The sequence below is a fragment of the Schistocerca nitens genome, chromosome 6, assembly GCF_023898315.1.
Source record: "Schistocerca nitens isolate TAMUIC-IGC-003100 chromosome 6, iqSchNite1.1, whole genome shotgun sequence".
Taxonomy (NCBI): domain Eukaryota; kingdom Metazoa; phylum Arthropoda; class Insecta; order Orthoptera; family Acrididae; genus Schistocerca; species Schistocerca nitens.
The window spans coordinates 336,127,669-336,136,577 of NC_064619.1; positions in this window are offsets into that span (position 1 = coordinate 336,127,669).

Here is an 8,909-nt window from a genome sequence, read left to right on the forward strand (position 1 = left end):
CATCTGACATATCATAAATGTACGATACCAGCCAATCTTTTTCAGATTCTCATTAATCATTCAAGTCTCAGTTCTTAAGAAAACTTCAAATTTTGATCCAACTTACTTCAGTTTCCAGTAGTGGTAGGGAAATGATGTGGCTAACAAAGAGAAGTTAGATAATCAATTTAGTGACTACAGAACTAAATTTATTACACAGAAACATTCTTTATAAACTCAGTTGAAATTAAGGTACGTTGGAAATAATTTGGACTGCTTTCAGAGATTTTATCGAAGGAGAGCTTTATTATGCTACAAAGTTTCAAAGTTGCATTCACATGAACTCGCTCTCGCACACTCCCTGTTAGACTCACCCACTATCAATGTATCACTCTCTCTCCGTCTTGTGTAGTAGTTCCATTTAATATAGTTATTACAAAAATTACATGAAAATGAATTATTGTATTCAAAAACAAACATGTTAATAACAACAATAATACAGAAAAACATATAAAAAATTGTGTATACTTCAGTTTAACATTTTACTGCTTTACAAACGCTTAAACTGGCCAAGATACCTTTGTAGCAGTAAAATTGTCATGACTGTTATTTGATTCAATAATTACTTGGTAAGTCAACACGTAAGTTACACTTCACGTGCATTTGTTCATCGTAGCAACAAGCCGTGAGTAAATGAAAACAAGGAAATGATTAGCCCCTCCTAAGGTACAATTGGAATCCAGAGTTAGTTAGTTCCAGGTTCCTTAGATCACCGCAATGGGAAACCGCTGATTTCACTCTCACTGAAGTGGAGGCAGAAAGCGACGCAGTCACATGCCAACTGTAGGCAAACACCCCTAGATGCCGTATATACGGCTCTCAAATGTCAGGTAAGATGTTTCCACACAGAGGAGAGTTCCAGACCGATAAGGGTTCCGTATCGAGAAGAATTCCAGCCAGTAGATTCGGATGAACAAGCCTACAGCAAATACTGCGTGAGTGACCGTTACACTAATATATACTAAAGACTTGCAAAGTCTGCCTGTACATACCTCTGGACTACAGTTATCGGTTTCTATCGTACGTTTGTCTACATGTTCCTATGTCTGTAATCACATTCATTGTGGTGAACACTTGAACCTAAGGGTACCATCAGAACAACAGAATACAGCGCTTCCATGATTCGTGGTCTCTAGTACTATACATTCCTCTGTACACCCAAATCATAATAACGCTGTATGGCGGGGTGGCTTTTTGTTCTATTAATTGAGCAGAGAATCTGGTGAGACCCACCTATGGTTTACATCTACTAAAGTTATAAACTACGTTCTGTGCTCTTTTGTATGTTCATTGCAAACACGTGAAAAAGCAATAAAATCGAATGCTCTGAACTTTCCCCTAACCCTTCGAACAAAACTGTCTTTCAATGGCTTTCCCTACTATATATTTCACGTTTTCTCCAATTTCATTTATCACTTCTTAGAAGTAAGCCTATATATTTGTAAGGTGTAGCATGCTACAGGTGTTCAGCACTAACCACTTAGTAGGATACCATTGTTTTGTTTTCACTTTATTGTGATCATAATCTTGCATTTATCGACATTTAAAGAGAGTTGTTCGCAACACCAAGTGAAAATCTAGTTCAAATCGCTCTACACTTCGCACCATACTCCAATGTCGATAGTTTCCTATAGGCAAGAAGAGTAAGTAACTATTCGTCGCAGCAACTAAATAAGACATTAAGAACAAACACTGGTAAGATGAATTCACCAAATTCAGAGCCCATACACAATCTACAAAGCTTGAAGTTTATTTTTCATTCACGGATTTTCCTGCTTTAAAAGACGATGCTGACATAGTGAGTATATTGGGAGTCTTGTTGTCAGCTGTGCCCCATTGTGAGGAGTAGATTAAGTCTGTCACGGACGTCATTTCTGCAACGTGCGTGACACGTTTTACAAGGACGAACTTTTTAACCGCTGTAGCCTTTCCGGTGGCCTCGCTCCTCGTTCCCCCTGGCTAGCATTTACGCGTCCATTCGCGACGTTCGTTCGGGAGCGGAAAATGTGGCTTCATTTGCATCGGTTTTGTCTTAGAAAACAACGTGAGAGCCTCAGAAAGCATACCGGATGACAGTAACAATATTTGTGTAAATTTGTTTCAGTTCTCAAGGACGAACAGTTTTCTTCGTGCCTCTGTCGGATGTATTTATAATCCCTAGTTACACCATGAATATCAGTCGACATCTGGCATACTGATCGCAAATACTGAAAAACATATGAGGGGGGGCTGACTTCGTAGCGTATTTAGAAAGAAACTTTAACCAAGGTTACGGCTGTCTTGTTCAGTGCGTTGTCATTCTTTCCTGTGAGTCAACTATAAAACTTTCGGTGCATCTCATTTAACGCGTTAAAGGCAGCATAATTCCGATAATTAACGTTTTATTTCAATTAGCGTTCCACTTGCTGAAAATGCTTGTACTGTTGTCAGGCAACAGACACAGCTATGTTAAGTAACTAGCGTATCTTCTTGTATTTTCTTTTCAGTTATGAGCATTAGCCAAGCTCACAGAGTAATTATAAGGTGAAGGAAAAAAGAACACAACGTTGACGACCGGTGCATCTCAATGCACGCAAGAACTATCAATGAAAGCAAAATAAAACAGGGTTTAAGATTATTTCAAAGTGCTACTGATGTAACATTCATTTCTTCTTCTTTATTTTTATTCCAGGTACTTCAAGCTAAAAAGAATGTTTTATTTGTAACTATACAGTCCTACAGACTGCAGTGTGAGCTCCAATGTAAAACTGTTTTACTGCACCTTATATAACGTTTTGGCATGCACTGCTCACCAAGAGAAGTTATGAGAAATTCTGTACTGAATTTGCAGGGACAAATTATTGCACAATTTTGCCGAAACATTACTGAGCAGAAGCAAAAATACATTCATAAGTTCATTAAATTTACATCATTTACAGCAGCATTAAGGTGATGTATAGGAAACGAATACGATTTTGGAGTTTTATTCATTTGTATAATGTGAAATCTCATGTGCGACTTGTATTTAAATTATATTTTTGTATGTTTCACACACATTTTCTGAGTATCATCAGTGAGACCAGTAATATCTTCTATCATTTTTTGATTATTTACTGTCAGATGTTTGTAATTTTCCTGGCCATGAGGCAGACTCACATGTAGCTTCAGCTTGTAACTAGCATTTTAGCATTTACTGAAAGTTTATTCCATAAGTATTAACCATGCATAATTTTGTGCTATGAGGGTATGATGTGAGCTACAGTTTTGCTGCTTTAACGTTGTTCTGTCATTCTCTTAAACTTGAAGATTCAAGAGAGGCTCAAGCCTGGAATATTCATGTTTCAGTGTATTGCTTTAATTTCCAGTGTTCGTATGCTACCATTTTCCATCAGGTAGAGGGCTTTGGAAACATTTGTGCGAGTTTTGTACGTAGATGCTATTCTTCATCATCTTCTTCTTTTTTCTTCTACTTACTGCTCATTGGTTTCGTCTTCTGTACGATCACAGGTGGCTCCTTGAAGGAGGGGGTTTCCTTAACCTCTTTCTAGAACATCTACATACTCATCTGCTTCTGTCCTGTCCTTCTTAGAACTTCAGTGTCCTCTCTCCTCATCTTGTCCGCCTCAGTGGTGATCTTCCATCCGCTCACGTAGTTTTCTCTGGCAAATTAATTTGTGTGTCTTTTTCTCGTCCTACTCGCTATCTTCCATACTCTTCTATTTATTCTAGACAAGTCAGTATCCTTCCTTCCTTACTACAGACGATAACTGTTTGTTGGACTGTGGTCTTTGTCTTTGGAGGGCAAAGGCGAAGCAAGGAACACAGGTTCTTGGCACATGATTTAATCTGCTAGGTAGTTTTATATCTGCCTACACTAAGATGCAGAGTGAAATTTCATTCTGAAGTCCATACCGTTTACATACTCTGTAGTTCTTGCCATTTTAAGTAATATATATTCAGACGTTGTCCTCAGCTCCAGTACATCCTTCCTCTTGGTTTACGCTCTAGTTTTTCAGTTCCACATTTTTGGACAAGTACTTTCCCATGCGTTTTTATTTCTCCTCTGTTCTAGTTGTTCGGTGTCAGATCTTACTAGTGCTATCGCTTCAGACGGAAATAACTTCGCAGCTACCGTTGTTATCTTGTAGTGTCTGATACCTGCGTCTGTTGTACATGCTACCGTAAAATTTATGTTAGGCTTCATAAGGCAGTAGGCAGTTACAGACTCTGCCGTCAAGACTTTTGTGGTCTCATCCGCATTTGGACAGTGTATATTCAATATTCAGGACTGTGTTTTGTAAATTTAGAAATGATGAGAAGCACCTGTACTGCGATTATGCTGAGAAAGTGTTGTCCTTGTAAAAATCGTCTAAGGAACTATTAAAGAAGAAGGTCTCACATCAATATTTGTAACAAATCAGTTATTATTTGGAGAGTAGTCACGCTTAGCTTTCAGATGCTGACGTATCTTGCACAGCCTTCTCTACCGGAGCCAACACAGACTGTCGAATTTGAGACTGACATAACTGAGTTTGCAACTCACAAAACGGGTGACATTATGAATCATAAAATTCTCAGATGTTGGTCGAACAACAACTGTAGCACAATGTTACCGTCGGTGTTTGACTAGCAGTTTCAGGAGCTATTTTTGTATTGTTTACCCTTTATGATTTACTGCAAGAGAGGCAAACCACTTTCTTGAAACGTACGTTTCAGCTAGGTGGACAATCTTATACATCATTTTCTTTAATGGATATCGAGTAAAGTTGTGTTGGCTACAACCGTACAGAAAGTCACATTGTGGGAAACGTCTCGATTTAATCAGTATAGGGAAGATGCTTCTGGAATTCGCACATTTTGAAAATCTTATCTCTACATACTCGTAGTTCTACAGCTACCGTACATCAGTTCATAAGGCCACGGTTCGCAGTGTGTTTTACACTGTTTTAATAATTCTCATTTCACTGAAAACTTGGTTTCCAGTTTGACCTACATCATTAATCCGCTGGAATTTTTACCATTCATTTGTAACGATTCCATTCTTATAAATTCGCAATAGTAATTGACGATGTAGGAATGGCTTGCTGTAGACCTCCGTGTTCAACAATGCACAATGTACGGTGTAGTCCGAAACACTTGTGCACCAGCATTGTGCTCTTTCGGCAGAGATGCCACAGATCACCATCTATCGTACCTCACATTCTATGAAGAGTCGTGGGCGTCGAACCACTTAGCACCCAGTGGTAGTTTCACGTACTTCTCTTTCCACAGACGTTCACGACAGTAGCACGGGACCATTCGACCAGCTTCGCCGTTTCCGATATATTCGTGCACAAGCTCTGCTTATATGTCATCTGCCGTTTGTCAAAGTAGCTTATCTCAATGGATTTCCGCATCTGTAGCCATATCTTCTCTAGAGTGATTCCTCGTCCGTGCCTCCTCCGCTTACATACTGTTTTATCTCCTCACGTGCCCGCAAAGCCACCAACCGGCATCCAAAGTCGCGTTGGGCAGTGGTCATACTGTTTTGGCTTATCACTGTACATACGATATGTATGCATTATTTTAAGATATATACTTCGTTACACTACTGGCCATTAAAATTGCTACACCATGAAGATGACGTGCTACAGACGCGAAATTTAACCGACAGGAAGAGGATTCTGTGATATGCAAATGATTAGCTTTTCAGAGCATTCACGCAAGGTTGGTGCCGGTTGTGACACCTACAACGTGCTGACATGAGGAAAGTTTCCAACCGATTTCTCATACACAAACAGCAGTTGACCGGCGTTGCCTCGTGAAACGTTGTTGTGATGCCTCGTGTAAGGAGGAGAAATGCGTACCATCACGTTTTCGACTTTGATAAAGGTCGTATTGTAGCCTATCACGATTGCGGTTTGTCGTATCGCGACATTGCTGCTCGCGTTGGTCGAGATCCAATGAGTGTTAGCAGAATATGGAATCGGTGGGTTCAGGATGGTAATACGGAACGCCGTGCTGCATCCCAACGGCCTCGTATCACTAGCAGTCGAGATGACAGGTACCTTATCCGCATGGCTGTAACGGATCGTGCAACCACGTCTCGATCCCTGAGTCAACAGATGGGGACGTTTGCAAGACAACAACCTTCTGCACGAACAGTTCGACGACGTTTGCAGCAGCACGGACTATCAGCTCGGAGACCATGGCTGCGGTTACCCTTGACGCTGCATCACATACAGGAGCGCCTGCGATGGTGTACATGGATGCACGAATGGCAAAACAACATTTTTTCGGATGAATCCAGGCTCTGTTTACAGCATCATGATGGTCGCATCCGTATTTGGCGACATCGCGGTGGACGCACATTGGAAGCGTGGATTCGTCATCGCCATACTGGCGTATCACCCGGCGTGATGGTATGGGGTGCCATTGGTAACACGTCTCGGTCACCTCTTGTTCGCATTGACGGCACTTTGAACAGTGGACGTTACATTTCAGATGTGTTGCGACCCGTGGCTCTACCCTTCATTCGATCCCTGCGAAACCATACACTTCAGCAGGATAATGCACGACCGCATGTTGCAGGTCCTGTACGGGCCTATCTGGATACAGAAAATTTTCGACTGCTGCCCTGGCCAGAACATTCTCCAGATCTCTCACCAATTGAAAACGTCTGGTCAATGGTGGCCGAGCAACTGGCTCGTCACAATACGTCAGTCACTACTCTTGATGAGAGGTGGTATCGTGTTGAAGCTGCATGGGCAGCTGCACCTTTGCACGCGACCCAAGCTCTGTTTGACTCAATGCCCAGGCGTATCAAGGCCGTTATTACAGCCGGAGGTGGTTGTTCTGGGTACTGATTTCTCAGGATCTATGCACCCAAGTTGAGTGAAAATGTAATCACATGTCAGTTCTAGTATAATATATTTGTCCAATGAGTACCCATTTATCATCTGCATTTCTCCTTGGTGTAGCAATTTTAATGGCCAGTAGCGTATTTTAGGTCTGTGGTTTGTAAATGGGCGTGTCAGACCGAAACCTATAAACGCTACAGCTGGGTTTTATATATGTGCAACTCAGATGGACGAAATAAAAAATTATCCAACTTCCTCTGTACAGAACAGATGCGAACCTACCATCCTGTGGCAGCATTCCTCGAATAAGGAACAAAATAAACTTTGGAAAACAAAGAATCTCCTTTATACAAGGACTCAGGAAAATTATTCATTGAGGAAAATTTGCCACTTCTCATATCGTAACTGTAGTGGACTGACAAGGCAGCCAGTCCACAGTGACGGGTAACCGAAAGGCACGCGTACACACACGCCGACTGGCGTTAAGTCTGAAACAGGATACGTGATGAAAGCTATAAAGAAAAGAACGGAGCTTCTCGTATACTTAACTTTAATTCATTGTGGTACATTTCTCTTGATAATACAAGTGAGACTCTCTCCAGATATGGTTAATGGCGCCTTGCTAGGTCGTAGCCATGGACTTAGCTGAAGGCTATTCTAACGGTCTCTCGGCAAATGAGAGAAAGGCTTCGTACGTGTAGTCGCTAGCAATGTCGTCCGTACAACTGGGGCGAGTGCTAGGCCGTCTCTCTAGACCTGCCGTGTGGTGGCGCTCGGTCTACGATCACACAGTGGCGACACGCGGGTCCGACATGTACTAATGGACCGCGACCGATTTAAAGCTACCACCTAGCAAGTGTGGTGTATAGCGGTGACACCACAGTAACAACCCCTCAATTTTTTTCTTGTTATTGTCTATATTCCCAACAATAAAGAAACCAAAGAGTTTGCGGTTGAAGAGATGTATTTCACACTGTCGAAGACGAACAAGGGCTCATAGCTCTTAAGGTATGCATTTTACACCCTATATTTACTGGTTATGTTTTCTTGTTTTTGTCCATACTGTGAGAGGTGTAGTGGTTGTAGTTGTCAGAAGTGTATATCCTTGAGACGCAAAATTAAAACCCCCGTGACTAGAAAGGGGAGAGAAACTCCTTAGGCAACGACGCTAATTTTCTTTTGGAAGTTAGTGAAACAAGTTGCGCAACGGATAATGTATTATCAAGTCTGAATTTAACAGATGTAAGCCCACCTTTAAACGTTGATAGTTATGCATGAAAAAACAGGTCAATCACCACATGACAGCACGTTTTAGTTAAGGTAGGTATCTAACTATTACATGAAACTGCACGCTTATAAAGATGCTATCGATTTCCCTTCATGAGCGTTCAAGTGAGAATACCTCCAACAAGAAAGCAATGAATGCTAAGGTAGAGAACCGTTATGTTTAATTTCGATCTTGGTACCTGCTTTAGAATCGCGTAATGAATTTGTCAATGGTAAAGTGAAGAGAAAATCAGAAAGTGCTAGTGAAAAGTGAACTTGAAAGAACAAACAATGTTCACAGATGCAAAGTGCATCCTGCAAATCAAAGAACTAAGCGTGGTCATCGATTACTGAAACCACTAACTCCAGAGAGTTAACAAATACCGCACCCCGTGAGCTATTCAACGGAAAAGGATTGCTGGTTGGATCTCACCAAACAAACTTCCAATACTACGCTGCATTCGCGCCAGCAGTTAATAGGGTACTGGACACAGCTACGCGTGTACGGCCAGCGAGGATACAAGGAAGACCGTCGCCCGAGAAGGCAGGGGGCTGAGTTTGTCTAAACTGAAATTCTAACTTCTCCCTCAGGTTCTGGAAAAGCTCCAAGTCATCCATCAATGACGGTATTGATTCTGAGTGCCGTTCAATCTCCAGCCAAGATCTGATGAGAATACGACCACTGCCCCTATGAAATTTCAAGGTTTCGGCAGAGTGCCAGCAAGAGTGAGATTTTTTTGTTTATTTCACGGATGGGAATATGGGCAGAAGCTAACCGTCTTTCTA